We start from the raw sequence: 22,974 nt of genomic DNA, 5'->3' as shown, positions 1-22,974 counted from the left end.
CTTTTGCATGATGGCCATTCTGATTGGTGTGAGATGAGACCTCATTGTAGTTTGATTTGCATTTCTTAGATAAATAATGATATTGAGCATTTTTTCATATGGCTATTGGCCATTTGCATGACTTCATTAGAGAATTGCTTGTTTAGTTCTACCCATTTTTGGATTGGATTGATTTTTTTTTTAATTCAGTTTTATGAGCTGTTTATTCTGGAAATGAAGCCCTTTTCAGTCTCATCTTTTGCAAATATTTTTCTCATTTCATAGGTTGTCTTTTTGTTTTGCTTATGGTTTCCTTTGCTGTGCAAAAGCTTATAAGTTCATTTGGGTCCCATTTGTTTATTTTTGCTTTTATTTCTATTGCTTGGGTAGACTGCCCTAGGAGAATATTTATGAGGTATATGTCAGATAACATTTTGTCTATGTTTTCTTCTAAGAGGTTTATAGTGTTTTGTCTTATATTTAAGTCTTTAAGTCATTTTGAATTTATTTTTGTGTATGATGTGAGGAAGAAGTCTAACTTCATTGATTTACATGCAGCTGTCCAGTCTTTGCTATATCATTTGCTGAAGAGACTGTCTTTTCTCCATTGTATGTTCTTGCCTCCTTTGTCAAAGATTAACTGACCAAAAGTTTGTGAGTTTATTTCTGAGCTCCCTATTCTGTTCCACTGATCCATATGTCTGGTTTTGTACCAATACCTTGGATGACTGTAGCTCTGTAGTATTGTCTGAAATCTGGGAGGGTTACTCCTCCAGCTTTGTACTTTTTCTTCAGTAATCCTTTGGTAATTCTGGGTCTTTTGTGATTCCATATAAATTTTAGGATTATTTTTTGTAGTTTTGTGAAAAAAAAATCCTCGGTGATTTGACAGGTTTTGCATTAAATCTGTTGATTGCTTTGGGTAGTATGGCCATTTTAATAATATTAATTCTTCCAGTCCAAGAACTTGGGATATCTTTCCATTTCTTTAAGTCCTCTCTAATTTCCTTAGTCAGTGTTTTGTAGTTCTCCATATAAGTCTTTTGCTTTCTTGGTCAGATTTATTCCTAATTATTTTATTGTTTGGATGCAATTTTAAAAGGGATTATTAGTTTCATGTAAAGAAATGCCACTGATTTCTGTATGTTGATGTATCCTACTACTTTGCTGAATTCTTTTATTAGCTCTAGTAGTTTTTGTGTGGCGCCTTTAGGGTTCTCTATATGTAGTATCATGTCATCTACATATAATGACAATTTTACCTCTTCTCTTCTAATTTGGATCCCCTTTATTTCTTTTTGTTGTCTGATTGCTATATACTATATTGGATGCTAATACTATATTGAATAGAAGTGATGAGAGTTGGTATCCTTGTCTTGTTCCAGATTTTAGCAAAAAGGCTTTCAGCTCCTCATGGCAGAGTATTATGATAGTATGTGGGGGCACACTCAGGGGTTAATAGATCGTAGGGCTGCGATGCAAAAAACTGCTGCTCTGTGTCTTGCTGAAAACAGCGAGACCAGCCTTGCTTATCTTCGGTGTAGCTTGTTAGCTATAGGGCTGCTTCTGCTTCTTGGGAAACCATCGCATCTTTCCCTTGCTGAAAACAGCAGGGCATTCTTCACTTATCTAGTTAGATCTTGAAATTTATGGGGTCTTTGTGCCTGCCTGGTTTCCGTTATCAATTGTATACTCCCTGAACCTTGTAAACTTCTCCCTAGAAATACAGATTAACACTAGTGTTTCTATTTTTCACAAAACTGCTGACCTGCATTTCTGCACGCGCCCTGCCTCTTGCCCATCCCTGTGCCATGTTTTGTCTTAATCCTTTGTTAGACTATTCTCAATAAATAGAGAGCTGCAGAGGGGCCCTGGGAGTTGGAGTTGATATCTGGCTCCCTCTCACTCTTGACTTGCTGAAGTGTTGAGTAATTCATTCTTCTGCAGTGAGTCTTTCCCGGACAAAGCCCACAAGCGGTGACACCGATGTGACAGTCTTGAGCAGCAGAACTGACACGCTGAGGGAGGGGAAAGCACTTGGGGCTGAAAACTGCCTCCCGGTAAGGGACAGCAACCCCCGCCTGGAGCAGCTACCACCTTGGCCAGCATTCAGTGCGAGCTGTCTTTCTCTTTCTTTTCTCACTTCCTCTTTTAAGATGGACCAACAAATGACTAAAGAACAACTTCTTTACCTCGGGACATTACAGCAACTCTTAAAAGCGGCCCAGTGTTCCGTTCCTGAGGAACAATTAGTTAAGCTACTGCAAGTCATACGGGATTTCTGTCCTTGTTTCCTGCCCAGGGAACAATCGATTTAGAATTATGGGAGCAAGTAGGGAAAAACTTAAAAAGAAGATATGAACAAGGAGAAAGGGTGACCGCATTTGTTCTGGTCACCTGGAGCTCAGTCTGAGCCGCATTGTGCCCTTTGTATGTGGCGCCCTCGCCAAACAACTTTAGGGAACAAGACGATGCCCCCTGCCGCGTCTGCCCCCTCGGCCTGCCTTTTACAGACGGCGAGCCTGCCTTTCCGCCGGCGCCTGAGAACCTCCAGAATTGTGTGGGCCCAAAAAAGCCCTCTGTCATACAGCAGTGTCTTAGAGAAGGCTTAGCCCTTGGAGAGCCACATGCTGTCCCTGTCACCCCTGTGGAAGGGCCACCCCCCCAAGACACGATGCTCTCCTTTTTCATGTTTTCAAAGAACTGCAGCACAGCATCGAAGGGAACGGGCTACAGTGCCCTGTACTAAGGGCATCACTGGGGTAATAGGGTGTGAATGAAAATACTGCCATGTGAGTGAAAATACTACAACCATATCAGTAAACAAAGAATGCTGAAACCAGGTCATCAGTGGCTGCCGCCACCCCCTAGTGGGAGCGGGCCTGCAGCCCAGCCTCTGCAGCCACTCACAATGTTGCCCTCTGAGCAGACTCAGAATAACAAAGGACGGGACACTGGCCCTGGATAGCTAGGTGCTTGTCAAAGGAATGAATTCAGTGAGCCCAAATATTTGCTTCTTCCCATACATAGAAAGACACTAAATTCTTTAACTTGAGATGCCTGGCTTTCTTTAGATAACAAGTAATTTTCTATTGTTCCTACTACCTGGTCTTTCTTGTAAAGCTCCTATATATCCTAGCTCCTCCCCAACCTCTTCGGAGCAGTCCCTCAGAGCGATCTGAGAGGCTGTCATCCCGGCTCGAGTCCTCCCGCCAAATAAAATATAACTCTTAACTTTTAGGCTGTGCATTTATTTCAGTCGACAGTTTTGGTGACCACAAAGGGACGCAGAGCAGACTTCTCCTTTGCCTGAGCTCTATGAGGAGCTGGAGCCTTGGTACCAGCAGTGGCACTTTGTGCCCACCCGCCTCCTCGGGGAGTCCAGACGAATTTGGTTGAGTCTCTCCTGGTTTTCAGATCTCCCATATTTGTTGATCCTGAGTTTTATTTGGCAGGGTATCCAGGTACCTGGCCCTCCAGTTGAAAGATACTGGGGGATATACCCACCCAGTGGGGATGTCCTGGGTGGGGCCCGGTTGAAAGATCCTGGGGTCTGGACTGAGTGGTTAGGTAAGAGGCTGGTCTAACGCTTTCCTCAATTTGGCTACCTCCATTGAATTTGTCAGGATAAAAGTAAAATCTTATGAGGAACATTTCAACTCCATAAATGGGACCCTCCTTCTTGCTGGCAACAGCTTTCTCAGGTGACTGAGAAACTTGCAGGAGTGGTAGAGGCAAAGACCTCATGCCGTGCAGTTGTCCCTGCAGGAAAACCTACTAGCGATTTTATTCTGACAACCAGACCTTAGAATGGGAAATAAAACTTTCAAAACAAAAGAAAAAGAAATGACAGATTGCCAGCCTCCAACTAATACCCCAGCCAGGTTTATGTAGGTACAAAACTTACAACATTAATTGAGAATTAAAAAAAAAAAAAACTCACTCTGAAAATAACTAGCCAGGCCTGATAAAAACATTTTATTTTGAAATTCTGACCTTATGAAAATAAAATCCCCTTTAGAGGGAACTTGGATTTCTCTTCCTGTGTCCTTGAAACGTAAATGTTTTATCTTTCTCTGGGTGTTTAATGGGTGTGTATGTATGTATATATGTTTCCTTTTTTTTTTTTAAGGAAAACTTGTACTCTGCCATGCAAAGGTTCAAGTATTGTGTACACATGGCGGCCAAGCAAATAAATTGGGTTCGTCAACAATCCTTTTTACCAATTCTCAGGCATTTTGCCAACTTAACCTTTGTTGCATTGGCCTGGACCACAAAGGCTTTTACCTTTTGGGGAGTAAACTTCTGAATTTTATTTAGACAACACCCCCACCCTTATGTCGAAAAGCCTCTTCATCTTATTGGGTTAAAATCACTATATTAATTGATGGCTATATGATGGATCCTTTAATTTATAAAAACTTCTAAATTGGTGAAAGTTAAGGGAGTTCTCATTATAAACATCTGTTTTATTGGTATCTATTAAAATCAATCAAGTTTAAAGGTGGAAAAATATATCTAATGGTTAAACTAAGAACATAGTTTAAAAAAAAAAAAGGTTTATAAAGCTACATTTGTGTTTTCCCTTTCCCTTCAATGGGTTTTAGAGATGCTAATAAAAATATTAGAATAATTCATGTTAATTAGGTTGAGTAACTGAAAAAAGGAATGTAAAAATGTCGAAATTTTTTTCTTAACAAGAAAAGAAAAAAAATAAATAAGGGACTTATCCCAAATGAATAAATGTTTTGAAATGGTCATTTTGAAAGGGATAAATAAAATGGACATTTTCGGATTTAGATACAAGGTTTTGATACTATGCTATGTAAAGTTAATATAAGGCCAAGGGGATCACCTACTGGTCCCCAGCATTAAAGTTCAAACAAGAATGCTTTATTTACCCCAGTGTAAAATATATACACTTATAGGGGTGGGAAACTATATATAGACTGAGATATTAGATTAATGATTGGGGAAACAGACATATTAATCAAATTAAAAATTGATAAAGGCCTAAATCTTTTGGCTCAAACATGGGGTTCCCTGAGACTTTTATATAAAATTAGATAAAGTGGACAAAAAATAAAAGAAAAAGTCTTCTGGCACTCCTTCTAAAATTAAAATTATTGATTAAACCTAATGAATATTAAAATTCAAGTTATAAGAGTTAACAAAATTAAGATAAAATTTGTAAAATTGGTATATTTAAATTGGCTTTATATAAACCTCTTTTGCTTAATTACATTGTGGGATAGATATGTTTCAATGGAAAAACGCTTCTCTTCTTGGTATTATAAGGCTTGGCACATATCTGTGCCTCAGAAAATATTAATTTAACAAACTAAAAGAAACCAATAGTTAACCTGAGCCATCCAATATAAAGTAAAACTAAAAACTGATATTCAGGGGATAATAAAAGTAAATAAATAAGTAAATAAATAAACAAACAAACAAATAAATAAGAGATTTACCCTGGGTTTAACTTATATCTCAAGGAAAAGAGGTCTTACTAAATATGCCTTAGGCATTTGTTTTAACATGGAACACTTTGTTTGGAGGTCTTCTCACTGATGCAGAAAAGCAAATTAAGGAGAAACATACAACTGGACCCAGGTGACAGACCAGTTCTTTGGGGAACTGGAAGCAACTGTCTTTGTCTTGCAGATCAGAAATATAAATACAGCAGACAATGACCTGAGACTGAGCCTAATTAGCTCAATAAGGTAGAATTTATGGCAAAAGAAATTTTTGGCATTTTTGAACTCAGAACTCTGATGGGTCCTTCAGACTTTGTCAAAGACGAATAGGAATCTTAAAAGTCTTTTTCATAAATAGTAAGCTTTACTGATTTGAGCAAATTCAATTTATCCCAACTGTTATTTATAAGCAATAAATTTATAAATACCTAACTCATAACTAAGTTTTAAAGTGAAGCTATAAGATATCTAGATTTGTCTGTTCATAAGTCTGTGTACACATTATAGATATGAGATCTCTACTGCTAAAAAATTTCCAAAATTAAATTTATTAAAGAGGTCTGTTTAATTCCAGCAGTGTAACCTAATGTGCTTACAAATTAAATGTTTCTAAAATAAAAACTGAACAAACTGACTTTCAGGTTTACATGAACTGGAAAATACTCAATATTAAGTTAAAACCTGGTATTAAGTTCAGTTTAAGTTTGTTTTATTTAGTATAGTTGTCTTTAGAGTCACCAATATTAAGTATAATACCTTTACTGTACCTAGGCTTAATGAAACTCAAATACGATCTTGCTGTATCTGTTGCACATTTGTCAAAAAAAAAAAAATAGAAATTTGGTGTGATAAAATTCCAAGTAAATTAAATGCAGATGAGATAAGCGCTTTCGGGTAAGTACTTTTAAATATATTTTTAGAAATGTATGCTTAAGATAATCTCTGTAAATATTTGCTATCTTAAAATTCTAGAGTTGTGCTAAATTAAGTTAAATAATGGGAGTTTATTAAATAGCTATGCCATTTTGAGGTAAAATAAGATTGAAATATTAATTACTTAACACTCACTTCCTCTTACAGAGAAACTAAAGGTGTTTAGATATATTAACAAATGGTTGGTGCAGAATTCTTTTGACCTCCAGCTAAATCTAGTATGCTACATAGGGCCCCAAAACATCCCAAAGAGAGATTTTCATAGTGACCTATAATTTCATCTGACCAAGTGTTTTGAAACTTAACAAGCTTCCCAAATATCAAATTTTAATCAGAATTCTTTTGACTTCCAACTAAATCTGGAATGCTTCAGAGGGCCCCTGAAACATCCCAAAGAGAGATTTTAAACTGGTAAGTTTCATATGGTATGTTAAATAACGTGGGAAATATTGCCCAATGAATAATAAATCTTCCTAGGTTATACTGTATGAGCAAATATGATTAATATAGATAGTCTAGAAATTATATGGAATCCCTAAAAGTCTGGTATGCCTGAAATGTTACTAGTCATAATTCTGGTCATTGTGACCCGATCTCTTTATTGACTGCAGAGTAACTAGGTGTTTAACCATGTCGTTTATACACAGTTATGGTTTTATTCTGATGCTTTTGCAAAATGCTTTCTCTTCAAGGAGATTTACTGGTTTCTAATAAATTTCAAACTATAGCACTGATCTAAACTGGATAAGAAATTTTAAAGATCTGATGAAAACTCTGATTTCATAAAAATGTTAATAAAAAATGATTAGTTACATGGGACTAAGTAAATTGATGAATATGGTTATAATTTTTGGTTTTGTCTGAAATATTACTGGCTTTTAATCTGTGTTCCCCAGATATAAACAAACTTTCTCCTTAAGCTAATTATGACTCAGCAATTTGGTAAATTATACCTATGTAAGCAGACTTGGAACAGTTATCTTTTCCCTCTATCTGATCCCTCCAGAGACTAGAAACTCTTAGATCCCCAGTGGCTCTATCAGATAAATCAAGAAAATCACCTCCTAACAGGTAAAGGAACCTCAAGGCATTTTGAGGACCTTAAAGAGAAGAGAATTCACTTAAATCTGTAAGGCAAAAATATATGACAAGCCCTTGATGTGGCTTTCCTGGCCTTAGAAAACCTTATTAAAATTCTAACCTGAAAGTCCTTATTAAAATTTCCAACACAGCCAATTTAAAAGAGCCTACATGATCAAATAATCAGACTTAACTTATAAACAAATTAATCTTGATTTGGCTATATTTTATAAAATGAGGGTAACTTTAGAGAGAAAAAGACTATATTTTAGTGAGTATTAAATTCTAGTTTTGTTGACTGAGGTCTATATTTTACTAAGGCTCACTTCCCAGATCATTCTTTGTTGTTATGTTACATTGCTGCAATGTTTAATTGAATTATTAAAAGGGCACTCTAGGTTTGTTTCTGAAGCTCAGTAATCTATCCTTCGCTGAATATCCGATGTCACATGACCTGCAACCAGGGGATTACACATACAGGAACAGACATAACTTATAGAACTGTCTCCAACCTGAATGGAAGGACACTTTATCAGGTACTCTTAACTAGACCATGCACAGTGGAAGCTAAAGGAAATTGACTTTTGGATAAATTTTCAATCAGAAATATCCCTTGCATTGGACTGGCCTATAGATTAGTGCTCACCTTAAATCAATGCTCAAATGGAAAAGAAGCTACCAGGCCAGGATGAGAAGAAGAGACATCTGAGGTAGACACCTGATCCGAGAACCTGGACCAGGCTTGTTTATCAATTACTTTGATAATTGCTCTTACCTTTGATTATGAACTAATCCAATTGTTAGGTTTATGGTCAATTAACTATATCTTGTACTTCTGTGTTATCTTGGTGGGTTTCCCTACTCCAAGGTTCTAACTAGATAGCCCTCAGAAGTTTATTTTAAAAGAGAAATTGTAATTCTATTTAGGCCACTATTGACATTACAATTTGGGAGACCTCACCTGGGCAAATAATAATACCTGCTCTGAGCCTGACCATAAATATGAAATTTCTTATAAGATCACTCAAGCTCAATCAAGACAACAAGCAAGATTTCCACCAAAGAATATAACCTTCTTCAATTATGAAAAGAACTTATATAGTTAACACCAGGATATGGACATTTAAGTTTAAAGGCTCTCTTATGTTGGAAAAATTAAACTGTACTAAAGATAATCAACCTAATAACACTATGGAATTTGGCTGGGAGACTTATGAACAGTGCCTGTATAACATCTTCCCTAAAGATAAGGATTGGCACAAAACAGACTAAATCAGATGACCTGAGGATACACTGAGCTGCATCTAATGGAAGTTTTTCAATTAAATTCTTACTTATGACTTTAGTAACACTGCTAAATACATTATTTGTATTTTGTCTGTTTTACAAAATTGTTTCTGCATTACCAAATGTTAACTAGGCCTCCAACAAGACTGATGATGGCTAAACATCTTGAATAAATAGATAAAATTTATAACTCTGCATAGAATAATTTTAATAGTGTAATTCTAGGTATGTTTATCAATTTCTTTGATAATTGCTCTTACAATGAGGGGTAACAATTTTCTGGACCATAATAGACTAGTAAGTCAGATGATACAGAGAATTTTTGAGTATAAACAGGGCCAGATCCAAAAATTAACACCTGAGTTACATGTCAACACTATCTTCCACATGACCTAGGAATAAGCCTTCCTAACACCATGGGACAAAATTGGTCATGAAATGTCTCCCAAAATATTGGTTGAATTTAGGACCCAGGTTGAGCACTGTGAATGAAAATACTGCAAACCATATCAGTAAACAAAGAATGCTGAAGCCAACAAGTCATCAGTGGCTGCCGCCACCCTCCACTGAAGAAAAGCCTGCAGCCCAGCCTCTGCAGCCACTCACAATGGTGTACTCTGAGGGGACTCAGAATAATAAAGGACAGGATACTGGCCCTAGATAGCTAGATGCTTGTCAAAGGAATGAATTCAATGAACCCAAATATTTGCTTCCTCCCGTACATAGAAAAGCACTAAATTCTTTAACTTGAGATTCCTGATTCTCTTTAGATAAAAAGTAATCTTTTATTGTTCCAAATAACTGATCTTTGTTGTAAACCTCCTATGTATTCTAGCTCATCCCCTACCTCTTCAGAACAGCCCCTCAGAGTGAGAGGCTGTCATCTGGGCTCCAGTCCTCCCACCAAATAAAACGTAACTCAATGTTTAGGCTGCACATTTATTTCAGTCAGCATAGGAAAATTTAATTCCACGAGGAAGGGAAATGTATTCCCACAAATTCTCAATTGTGATCATAATGGATAAATGTATGTCTTGCTAAAGGCCTCAGGATTATACATGATTCCATCTGGAACCCAAATAGCACTAACTCAGAAAGTTATTCCAAGGATGATGCTGACAAAACTTCTTTAAGGTGACACAAGGCTGCCCTTTACTGGACACAAATTATAAATTCACAAAAACCCTTATTGACTGTTTCCATAAAAAAAAATTATTGCATGGCCTTGTAGACACAGGAGCAGATATTTCTGTAATAGCCCTACATCAGTGGCCTGAACAATGGGTACAAGTGACTAGTCATATGGCTGTGACAGGAGAAGGATGCACTCACACGCTGATGCAAAGTAAAAAAAACTCTAAAATGTATTGGCCCAGAAGGACAAGCTGGGCGTATTCAGCCATTTATTCTCCCTATTCCAGTCTCTCTGTGGGGCGGAGACCTGTTACAACAGTGGAAAGTCACAATTCAAACTTTTGGGACCAAGCCACTGTTAACATACCTCCCCGTCCATTAGTCTGGAAATCTTCCACTCCTTTTTGGGTCAAACAGTAGCCCTTTAAAGGGGGGAAACTTAATCAAGCTAAGCATTTAGTCCAGCAGGGGCTGGACACACTGAGCCACCTGCTCGTCCCTGGAACACTTCTATCTTTACTATCCCAAAAAGGCCAGGCAAGCGGGTTGCATTACCTCAGGGCTGTAAGTGCTATAATCCCACCCCTGGGAGCCCGGCAGCCAGGCCCCCCAGCCCTGCTATTACTCCTGCAGATTGGCCTGTCGTGGTTGTTGATCTTAAAGATTGCTCTTTCACTAGTAAGTTGGTAAAATCAGACCGAGAGCGTTTTGCTTTCTCTTTACCTTCACCTGACAATCAGGCCCCTTTGTCTCACTGTCAGTGGCGAGTTCTGCCTCAGGGAATGACTAACAGCCCCGCTACTTGCCAGCTCTGTGTTCACCAGGCCCTGCTGCCTGAGCGCTCTGCTTTTCCCTCCTGCCTGGTTTATCATTATGTGGATGATGTTTTACTTGCAGCACCTACACAATCCCAGCTTCTAACTAACTATCGATTTATGATGGATCCCCTTTCCAAATACGCACTCCAAATAGCACATGAAAAACTTCAGCTTCAAAGACCTTGGGATTATCAAGGTTACATCTTTTTTAGATGAACTAATCCATCTCAATCAGGAATCTAGATACTACTCGCCTTCCTACTTTAAATGATTTTCAGAAATTTGGGGGAGATATAAATTATATTTGACCCATTTTAGGCATCACTGTGGGACAACTTTCTAGTTTATTCAACAACCTTAAGGGAGATTCACCCTTAGAGCCCCCCTGAAAATGAACTCCAGAAGCTAAAGAGGAAATAGCACTCATTAAAAGGGCATCCAAAACAGACAATTAGGTAGGAGACAATTGGACCACCCAATTGATTTGTTCTTATTCCCCACCTTTTGGAACCTTACAGGATTATTGAGACAGCTTATTAGCAAAATTCAATGTATAAAAGAGATACTACTTTCTCATTTCTTTAAAACAAACAAACAAAAAACTTCTCTCCTATGCTCAACAGCTTATAAATTTGTTATATATGGGCCGATATCGCTGTCAGCAATTGACTGGCTATGATCCAGACATGATTTACCCAAAAATATCCTTAAGGTTTCCAACAATTAGTCTCTTGATTTCTAATCTGCCATAGCTGACTTTACGGGGCAATTTGTTTATTCTCTACCCTCTGAGAAGTTGTTACAACAGCTAGCCCTTATCAATGTCATTTTGCCTCACAAGATTGTGACCACTCCTATTCACAAAGCTGTCATTGTCTTTATTGATGGCTCTGGAAAAACAACTAAGTCTGCATTTCCTGGACAAGCAAGGGCATAGATTGTTTTCTGCAGGGCAACCTCAACACAAAGAGCAGAACTTAAAGCTGCCAATATGGCATTGCAACACCCTGTTAATTTGATGTTTCACAATACATGGTTTATTTATACAAAATATAAAACAGTCATCAATTAAGAAATTAACAGACTCCTCTCTCTTTTCGCTGTTTCTTACTTTGCAATCTCTAATAGATAAATGTAAACATCCCCTTTTTGACATACACGTAGGGTCCCATACCAATCTACCTGGTCCCTTGACAGCCAGCAATGCTATGGCAGATCACTTTGTTGGTTGCAGCTTGGCTTTCAAAACAGCACAACAATCGCATAAATTCTTTCATCAAAACTGTAAGTCTCTGGTTAAACAGTTTCACCCAACAAACCGTCAAGCAAAACATTATTTCAGCTTGTCCTGTTCGACAGTTATTGGCTGGAGGACAGAAATCTTGGGGTGCCAATCCTTGGGGCTTAGAGCCCAATCAAATATGGGAAACAGACATGACTCACTATCCTTCATTTGGTCCCTAAAAGTATGTCCACATTTCCATCAATGCCTTTTCTAAATCTATCTCTGCTTCCACACACATTGGTGAAAAAACAAAACACGTTATTAGTCACCTTCTTCATGCCTTTGCACACCTGGGCAAGCCATAACAAATAAAAACTGGCAATGGACGCAGCTATACCTCTGCTAAATTTAAACTCTTGTCAAAACTGCGAATTACAACAAGTTACAGGAATTCCTCTTAATCCCTCTGGACAAGCCATTATAGAAGGTACACATTCCACATTAAACTCTATGATTTAAAAACAAAAAGGTGGGGGGAGGATACACGCAGTATGATCTTCACAGATAGGTTACACAGAGCTGTATAAACTAAATTTTTTAAACTGTGTTGCTCAAGGTCTCACAGCAGCAGCTCACCATTTTACTAAAACAGCTCTGTTAGAGCAGAAATTCTAGAAAAAATATTACACAGGAAAATGATTCATGGGAAGGGCCCTTTAAATTAGTCACCTGGGGGCGAGGATATGCTTGTGTTCTTTTACCCCCAGGACCAGTTTGTCTACCTCCCTCATGTCAAACTTCACCGCAGACTGGAAGAACATACCTTATGACCCCAACCTTCAGGAGGACAATCCTGTCCCTCAGATGGCCAGCCTCTCCCTATTAGACCCCCAACCAGAGACCTGCTGAAACATCCTTAAGGCACCAGGTGTGACCTTGGGACAATTTAAGAAACTCAGTCAACAGACCAATGAATTTATGCAATGTGTTGGAGTCCCTCCAATCCAGAAAACAGGTTTTTATCAAGACTGGTTGTTGTTTCTCAAAACTCAGCTAAGGTAATACCTCTCCTGCTTTTGCTTCTCTGCCTCTCTGTCACAGAAGTGCTCCTATACTGGGCTCATATTGTAGATCCCCCTCTTTTAGGACCTATCTCCTGGTTGGGTGCCAATCCTCCTCTCAGCAGTGGTGACACCCCATGGACTGGAAGAACCTGGCTCCCAACTCAAGGACCTCTACTAGATCAATGAGACTGGCTCAACTTAAATGAATCCATCTCCTTTGTCTCCCCTTTCCACCAGCCTGTTTTGCAAACATAACCACACCTGATTGTCTTATATCAAGCCTCATGCTTACTTACATTGCACTCCTAAAGACGGATTTCATAAGATGAATTTGACTTTCATATTTACTGCAACCATTGATGCTGGAAGTCTCCCTGATCAAAATTGCCCTCCACGGTTGGAATGCTGTCATATGACAGAAGCATGGACCCCAGAAAGTCAAAACTGTTTCTGGAACCCATGTCCCTCTCATTAAGCTACCATGAAAACTCTTTTTGCTAATTTCTCCCTTTTTGTTTGGGGCCACAAAGTTATTTATCATCTGAACATTTGTCCACTGTCTTTTAATGAAACCAGTAATTCTAGCATCTCCTGGAGTTATGAGGCTTTTCTGGCCCTATTCTAAGCATTCCCAGTGCTCACAGACACAGCCCCAGCACAGTAATCTACGCCATGTGGCTCTGCACTTTGTGCCTCATAACATATCTCATGGGAATTACACACTAAAAGATGGCCTATTTAAAGTTAACCTTACTTCTCATGTTTCTGATCACATTCTTTCTTGTACTCCACAAACTTGTATTTTTACTATGTCTTACCAAAAAATCAATATTACTCTTCAAAAGAGATTTTATTTACTTCAAGTTCATACATCTGTCTGGTATACCTCCATATAAAGCACAACGAATATTACACATTTAGGTCTCTCACATGTGATTGTCCTGAAGGGACAGCCATAGGTCTGTTTCCAGTCAGTCTCACACGTCCCTGAGAAGGGGCTAGCGGCTTTAATAAACTAGCACAAACTATCTCTAAATGGAGGCCTAAATGCTTTATTGGATGGCCCATAGCATTCATCATCTCTGCCGCCGTCACTACCGCTGCAGCTTCTGCAGTGACTGTAAGTTGCTATGGGGCCGCGCCATCTGTTCCACCCAATAGCCCATTGGGCATGGTTTTGAATGGATGGTCTAATTATAGTTAGCCACCTATGACTAAGAAAAAGATGGTATTTTACTGTAATACTGCTTGAGTATTGTACGTCTTAGGTTCTGGGGAACACTGGCCTGAAAATGGGTTATTAAATTACTATATCATTCTCCAGTTAGAACTGTTTTGCCAGAGAAAAGGTAAATGGGAAGAAGTACCATATATACAAGTCTTTATGAAAGTCTATAATGAGGAAGGAAGGAAGCCAGGTACTAGATAGCTGGTTCAAATACAAGCAGAGAAGGAATATAAAAATGAACAGAGAAAGGTTACCAGACAAGTGAGGGAAGAAAGAAAACAGCAAGAACAAGCACCTTCCAATGTCATGGTCGCCCAAGGTATCATAGACGAGGAAGTTAAGGACTGACGGGGCCCGGGGCTCTCAGCTATGTTAAAGGTCCCCTGTAACAATTGCCACCCAAGAGCCTTGGGTACAGCTGACAGTGGGGTCTCAACTAGCGGACTTTCTAGTGGATAATGGCAGAAACTTCTGTCCCAGTACCAATGACTCAACTGCTGTTACGACCTGTGGAATGCAAATTTTGAGAAAGGGAGCAAGTAATTTGGAAACAAAAAGAAATCTTAAATGTCTTCTATAGAAGTCAGTAAAAATGTTTAGCTATCTAGTCAGGCAGCTTTGATTTGTTCCACCTGCCAAAAATTCAATTTCTATCCAACCTCTTCTGAGTCTTACATTGTTGTACCTAATTTATGGCTAAAGATTTAAAATGGGAATTATGAGGTCTCTGTGTTTGTGATTGTACATACCTATATGTGTGCTGTATATATGTGGCATGGCCAAAATTAATTCATTAAAGAGCTCTATCCAATTGGCTTAAAGGAAATTAAATGCTTATATAAATACTCAGGAATATAAAAGAAACTGGCCAGAATGAAAATTGGGTTTATGTGATCTAAAAAATATTCAGTACTGAATTAATACCTGGTCATTGAAGTTAGCTTAAGCAAATTGGTTTGATAAATATAGACATGTCTCGAGATTCATTAATGTTAAGAATAAAACTTCTACTGTACTTAGGTTTAATACAAATACATAAGATCTTGTCATATTTGTTAAAATTTGTTAGCAAGAAAAACAACTCGGTATAATATTCTTGTAAGTAACTTAAATACAGATGAGAAAGAGCTTTTCGGTAAACTCTTTAGGAATGATTATTTCAGGAATATCTACTCAAATTGTTAGAGCAGGCAGATAGCTAGATATGAGCAGAGAAAGGGGGACACAGACCAAATGGCAGGAATTAGGCAGAAAAGAGGGGCACAGGACAAATGCAGGAAACCACGTCATGTGAGCAGCAGGGATCCGTGGGCAGAGAAAGAAAAGCTGGAATCCTTGGGCTGATAAGGGACCACAACTTTTGGCTTGGAGACCAACAAAGAAAGGTCAGAAAAGGCAGGAATTTCCAGTGCCCTAATGTAACCTTTTACTCATTATGCCCTCATTTCAATAAAATTAGTCTTGCAGATCAGAAGTACCCATCATGCACCGACGCCATGAGGCTTCCGATCCAGAATAAATAAGGACAAAAATCCCTCCTCCCTTTGGGAAGGTGGAGTTGGGATGATAATCAGGGAATACGACCCAAACCCTTCCCTCCCCAATGAATATTCCGCCCATTCATTTTTACACCCTATGTAACTAACTTGCCAAAGAAACTAAGGGCAGCTGCTCACCTGAGCCTGCCCGCTCTCCCCTGAGAGTGTACTATCCATCCTTTAATAAATCCTCACTTTAACTTTTTAACCTCTAAGTCTTGTCTGAATGTTTTCTGGGACGGGACAAGAATCTGGTACACCAGTTGCATCTATCGGCGACATGTTTGGCAAGCTGCAGCCAGGAGATTGCAGATCTGGTAAGCCAAGGCCTCTCGCCTCCCTTGCGCTTGAGAGACTCAATTACTCTCTTATCATCTGTCACTTCTAGGGCGCTCGCCACTAAAACCAGTCTCTCTGGTGAGGGGATCATGGACTAAAGAGACGATAGTTCTGTTCTGATAGTTCAGTTCTTTGCCTACCGCAAAACAATTTTCTATGCCGCATTCTATAGGCACACAGTTAAGAGCTTAATACTACCCCCTCCCCGAGGCTATCCTTGTCTCCTCTCCCTGCCTCCACCTCGCTACTTTCTGGTCTTTCTCTGCAAATGGGAGGGGGGAAGGAGGAATTTACCGAGCACTTCCCAAACCTTGCTGCCAGGTTTGTTTTCTATTTCTCATTGTTACATATGCACAGGGCTTGTTAGGGAAAGTTCCCAACAACTTTCACAGGAAGCTAAGGACCCAAACAACTTATAGGATATTTGCCCTCTGGGTTTCAAAAATAAATACAGCTTTAAATAAACTACAAGAGAGCATAGACAGCGGCTGAGGCTGCAGTCCCTATGGGAGCTCCCTCCAGCCACAGGTGCTTACTGGGGGACCATGTCCCTGATGATGGTGGGGGGACAATCCCTCACCGCGCTATAGGGTTCAGGCTATCATTTGCTTCCTACCACGGCACAAGGTCCTGGCGTCTAACAGACGCCCTCATGGTACACTATGTATACGGGGTCTACACCTACTCCAACCCCGCCTCTCTTAAGGTGGGACAGGATCTGGGCAATAGGGCCATGCTCTTGGCTGCGCCCCGCTGATACTGCACTTGGCGTTTTCCACCCAGGCCCTCAGTTCCCCCTCAGTACAGGCATGATGCTTCCACCTCGCGTCACCATACACCTTTCCCCTTGCGCAGCCCGCTGGATGGAGTGCATGTGGGAGGGAGAAGGGGGATGGAACGCTAAGATCTGGGGCATCACCCACAAAAGAAAGAGGTTATCCCACTGGGCCTTCAGGAAGGTCGCCATCTCGGGTTCTGCAGACCCAGGATGGGACAAGGTGAGCTCCCAGGACACTGAGACCATCAAGGCAGTTTGCCATGTGGGGGGTCGCTACCCCTACATCGGCCAGGTTCGGCAGGACTAGGTGGACAGGGACGCCTGGAACCAGTCCTGTCTTACGAAGTCCCCAGGGAACCTCCTAACGTTAATGTTCCTTCTCTGTTACAGGAGCATTCTCTCCCTGAAGGATCCATGGGAAACACTTCCTCCATCCCCAAGGACTCACCTCTTGGGTGCGTTCTGAGTCACTGGAACCAATTTTCTCTAGATTCTTTAAAACAGAAAAAAATTCATTTTCTTTTGTAACACAGCCTGACCCCAATATAAACTCAGGGACAATGAGGCCTGGCCAGAAAATGGAAGCCTCAACTATAATACTATCCTACAGTTAGACTTTTTTGTAAAAGACAGGGAAAATGGACAGAAGTTCCTTATGTTCAGGCCTTTATGGCCTTAAGAGAAAACCCAGAGCTTTGCAAGTCCTATGTAAGGGAACCTTGTCGGCTGGGACCCATTCAAGCTACACAGAAGCCCCTATAATAGCAACTCTGGAGGAACACAAGCCCCAGACAGAAGACCCAAGCCCAGATGCTCTTTCACCATCTTCAACCCCTCCCCCACGCTATAAGCCTCTTTACCCTTCCGTACCGAAAGTGCAGCCAAACTTTCTTTGCCCCCTCCAGGAAGTAGCAGGTGGGCCTCAGGGAATTACCAGAGTCCACACTCCATTTTCTTTAACCTCAACCAGTGTCGCACACTGTTGGGCCGATTCTCAGAAGACCCCAGTCGGTTCACTGAAGATTCCAGACACTGACTCTCTGCTTTGATCTTACATGGAAGGACCTAAATATTGTCCTTTCCCACTGCTGCACCACTGAGGAAAAGACCCGTATCTGGGCATAGGCTCAAACATATGCTGATGGATTACACATTACCCAGCCTCAGCAATACCCTGTGGGCTTGACAGTAGTGCCTCTAATTGATCCCAATTGGGATTATCATCCAGGCCAGCCTGGCATCACTAGAAGGGACCGCATGTTCCTTTGCCATATTGAGGGAATGAAATGGTGCATAATTAAACCTGTTAACTATGATAAGGTTAAAGAGATCACCCAGGGCCGAGATGAAAATCCAGCCCTATTTCAGGCTCGGTTGGTAGATACCCTCAAAAAGTATACTAATGTAGACCCAAACACTTTTGAGGGACATACTGTATTTGCAACCCACTTTATTAGCCAATCAGCCCCTGATATACGTAGAAAGCTTCAAAAGCTTGCCATGGGGCCCCAAACCCCTCTTAACCATCTTATTGGCACGGCCTGCAGTGTCTTTAATTATAGAGACCTGGCTGAGGAGGAAAGTTAGGACCAACGTGACGTAAGACGGGAGCGACGGCAAGCCAAGCTTCTGACAGCTGTCATGATAAAACCTAACCCACCTCCTGGCCACCCCAAAAGTACTCCCAGAAGACCCCCACCAGAAAGAGGAGTCTGTTTTGGCTGTGGGAGCCCTGAACACTGGAGCAAGGAATGCCCAGGAAGCCGGTCTCAGCCTCCACCCAAGATGCCATGCCCACTCTGTAAAAAGATGGGCCACTGGAAGAGGGAATGCCCTCAGCTCCGAAGGGAGGGAGGAAATTCCCCCACACCAGTCAAGGCAGTGGTTGATTGATGGGACCCGGGACCACCCAATGCTCCTGAGAAGACAGTCATCATCACTCAAGAGGAACAACTGGTGACCATTGACGTGGCAGGTAAGCTTGTCCAATTTCTAGTGGAAACAGGAGCCACTAAATCTGTCCTGACTTCTCACACTGGGCTACTTTCCCCTGAAACCTGCTCTATTGTTGGGGTAGAAGGAAGGGCAAAGCTAAAACATTTCACCACCCCTCTAACTTGCGCCTGGGGAAATACCCTTATAACTCATAAATTTCTTGTCATGCCTAAATGCCCCAGCCCATTATTCGGAAAAGATTTTTCTCTCGGCCTTGGAGGTAACTCTTATGCTCCCTGAAAACCAAAAACAGGGCTTATTTTTGTCTGGAATATATATTATAAAAGATACAAACAGTCCAGCCAAAAATATTCCCCCAGAAATAAAAAAAAAAAAACTTGTAGATCCACAGGTCTGGGATCAGAGAATCCCAGGAAAGGCAAAGTTTGTCACTCCTGTAAAAATAACTTCAAAGGAAACTAGTAACTTCACTTCCAGTGCCAATATCATATAAAACCAGAGCCTCGACGAGGCCTCCAACCCCTAATCCCCAAATTCATTAAATATGGGCTTTTGGTGGCATGCCAATCCCCTGTAATACTCCAATCCTACCTGTCCTCAAACCAAATGGGGAATACAGAATGGTCCAAGAACTTCGAATCATAAATGAAGCTGTAATTCCTCTCCATCCTATTGTTCCCTACCCATACACAATCTTCACTCAGATCCCTGAGGACACCGCCTGGTTTACAGTCCTAGATCTTAAAGATGCCTTCTTTTGCATACCCATTCACCCTGATTCCCAATACCTTTTTGCTTTTGAGTGGACTGATCCAAACACTAATGAAACGCTACAATATACCTGGACTGTCCTTCCTCAGGGATTCCAGGATAGCCCACACCTGTTTGGCAATGCCTTAGCAAAGGAACTAAGGGAACTCAAATTAGAGACGGGGCATTATTACAATACATAGATGACCTCCTTATCTGCAGCCCCTCAAAGGAAGCTTCAGACCAAAACACTATACAGGTCCTTCTCAGCACTCCTACTGCAGTAAAGTTACAGGGGACCACTAATTCGGTACATCTTTCTAGAATTAAACCTACCCCTCCCCCTGAGTCTTCACAGGACACAGATTCCAGGCTAAGTACCATTATCTCCCCTTGTGCCTGCTGTTACCCTCATCCGCCCACACTGACAAATATGCTTTGGTGGATTTGCATACTTATTGTCCTCTTTCTCCTGCTAGCTCTCACAATCTTATGAGTGCCGCTTTAACACCACACCCACACTTGAAAAAAAATGCTCTGTCAGTACTGGGTTTAGTAAAACCCGCTCCAATTCTAAAAGACACCCCACAGTTTCTTTTTTTCTCTGCCTTTTTTTCTTTTTCTCTTCCCCCCTCACCCCCCAAGTGCTAGGAACCCTAACTCTACCCTTACTTGTTCTTGTCTCATTTATCCAATCTCTTTGGTCTCAAGAGTTAACATGGAAAGATAACACAATAGTCAATAACTCTCGGATTATCGCTAAGGGAGAAAATCTCTCTCTGCTGGATTTGCCATACACAACCCATCACCCCAGGAGACATAAGCACTATTCTCAAGGACTACCCAGTCAACAACCACACTGTATTCTCTGCTTTTAATCAGTCTACTTTTGATTACTCTAGACAAGATTTCTCTTTAATCGTTACATGGGAGAGGCCCCCTCCTCTGTGTTACCACATCACACCTCCCTACTCAAAGGCTATAAATATCACCAAAACCTCCCTTATCTGTAATCAAGTTCTAGGATGTACCCCTTGTTACAATGATACTCACAGAGGAAACATAGACCCCTTTTCAGCCCGTGAGGCTCTCTCTAACAAAACATAAGCCTACCCCTAAATATCTTTAAGCCTATAAATTGGAGTGATATAGTGGGCCAGCCTCTTTACACATCATCCTGCACTCCTAACCACACACATTTATGCTATTACAATTCACAAACTAATGCCAACAAAATTTCTTGCTCTAGTTATATCAGCTATCCCCTTACTATGAGCCTCCCTGTCTATGAACCCCCTCCTGGATACTCCAAACCAAAAACAAAATTCAAAATACAGATGGACCCCTCCATAACTGTCTCCCACCTCCCGAAACTTTTCTCCAGCTATATAACCAAACCAATCTCACAGTTTGACCAGCACCACCTGGATTATTATGGCTATGTGGAACCTCAGATAACTACCTCACAGTGACCAAAGCCATTGCTCTCTCACATCTAGACAATACACTTCACTATGGGGACTGCAGCTTGGGAACCCTGGCTCCAGCCCAAATAACTGTCCTCAATGTGACCCATGTGAGACAAAAAAGGGCCTTTGGTCTGGTACTAGCGGAAATTATAGGGACGGTAGGTGATGCTGCCCCTTGGGGAGGATTTGCCTACCATGAAACAACCTTGAGGGACCTAACCTCCTTCCTGGATAATGCACTAAAGAAAACCGGAGACACTCTAACACTCTTACAAAAGTCCCTTGATTCTCTGGCAGGGGTAGTCTTTGACAATCGCTGAGCCCTAGACTATCTCTTAGCAAGCAAAGGAGGGGTTTCTGCAGTCATAAATAAAACATGCTGCACATACATTAATGTCTCAGGGGAAGTAGAAGTAAATGTTAAAGAAATTTATGAACAGGCTTCCTGGCTCCACAGGTACAACCAAGGAAAACAGGAATGGACTGAGACACTTAAGGGATCGTTTCCAGGGTATACCTGGCTTCTTCCATTTCTAGGCCCCACAGCCACCATATTTCTCATCTTTCTCTTTGGTCCTTGTATTTTTAACCACCAAGTAAAATTTCTATCCTCTAGAATACAACAACTTCATCTTCAAATGATGATGCAACAAGGATTCCAACCCATTCCACCTGAAGATAAAGACCATCAACATCCACTGGACAAGGCCTCTGCCTCCTTCTACTCCCCACTCTCCATCCCTGCCACTACTAACAATCACGAAACCCATATCTCTGACAGATAGCAAGGAGATCTGGGCCCACAGGTAAGGATTACGTCCATATTCAGCTTGAAGCAGTTACAGAAGACTGACCATCAGCCCTTTTCCCCTTAAAAGATTTTAAGGGTCCAGACTCCTTGAGGGGAAAATGTTAGAGCAGGCAGATAGCTAGATATGAGCAGAGAAAGGGGGACACAGACCAAATGGCAGGAATTAGGCAGAAAGGAGGGGCACAGGACAAATGCCAGAAACCACATGTCATGTGAGCAGCAGGGATCCTTGGGCAGAGAAAGAAAAGCTGGAATCTTTGGGTTGATAAGGGACCACAACTTTTGGCTTGGAGGTCAACAAAGAAAGGTCAGAAAAGGCAGGAATTTCCAGTGCCCGAATGTAACCTTTTACTCATTATGCCCTCATTTCAATAAAATTAACCTTGCAGATCAGAAGTACCCATCATGCACCGACGCCATGAGGCTTCCGATCCAGACTGAATAAGGACAAAAATCCCTCCTCCCTTTGGGAAGGTGGAGTTGGGATGATAATCAGGAAATACGACACCCTATGTAACTAACATGCCAAAGAAATTCAGGGCAGCTGCTCACCTGAGCCTGCCCGCTCTCCCCTGAGAGTGTACTATCCATCCTTTAATAAATCCTCATTTTACCTTTTTAACCTCTAAGTCTTGTCTCTGAATTTTTTCTGGGACAGGACAAGAACCTGGATCACCAGTTGCGCCTATCGGCGACAAAATGATCTCCCCAGATATTTGGTAACTTGAAATTTTATAGTGGTGCTAAGTTAAGTTAAATGATGGAAGTTTATTAAATAGCCAGTTCATTTTCAGATAAAATAAGACATTGAAACATTTATTGCTGAATATTGACTTCCTCTTGCAAAGAAACAATAGATATTTAGAAATAAATATTAATAAATATGTGGTGCCACCCTGAAATATTCTCTACTACTAAGGGAAATATCTCAGTATTCTAGGAAAGTAAGATGAATGCTTTCATTAAAAGAAGATATAAGAAATGGAATTATGTTTTGTTAATAAAAAAAAAAAAGTGACATTGTCCTAAAGCTAGTTGCTTCTGAATGGAAAAGAAAATATGGAACAAAATAATATGGATAGGGAAATTTGTGGAAGGCTTGCAAAAG

General features: G+C 40.7%; 1 long non-coding RNA gene across 1 annotated transcript; it reads left to right on the top strand.

The window, feature by feature from the left end:
- The first annotated feature begins 18,585 nt into the window (after nucleotides 1-18,585).
- Nucleotides 18,586-22,488, top strand: LOC140692305 (uncharacterized). The gene is made up of 3 exons (XR_012067875.1): nucleotides 18,586-18,855; nucleotides 21,672-21,861; nucleotides 22,256-22,488. It is a non-coding gene; the product is annotated as an uncharacterized lncRNA (long non-coding RNA).
- Nucleotides 22,489-22,974: the final 486 nt, after the last annotated feature.

This window comes from Vicugna pacos, unplaced genomic scaffold, assembly GCF_048564905.1.
Source record: "Vicugna pacos unplaced genomic scaffold, VicPac4 scaffold_5, whole genome shotgun sequence".
Classification (NCBI taxonomy): domain Eukaryota; kingdom Metazoa; phylum Chordata; class Mammalia; order Artiodactyla; family Camelidae; genus Vicugna; species Vicugna pacos.
Note: the sequence above shows the minus strand (reverse complement) of the source record. Positions and strands in the feature narration are given on the sequence as shown.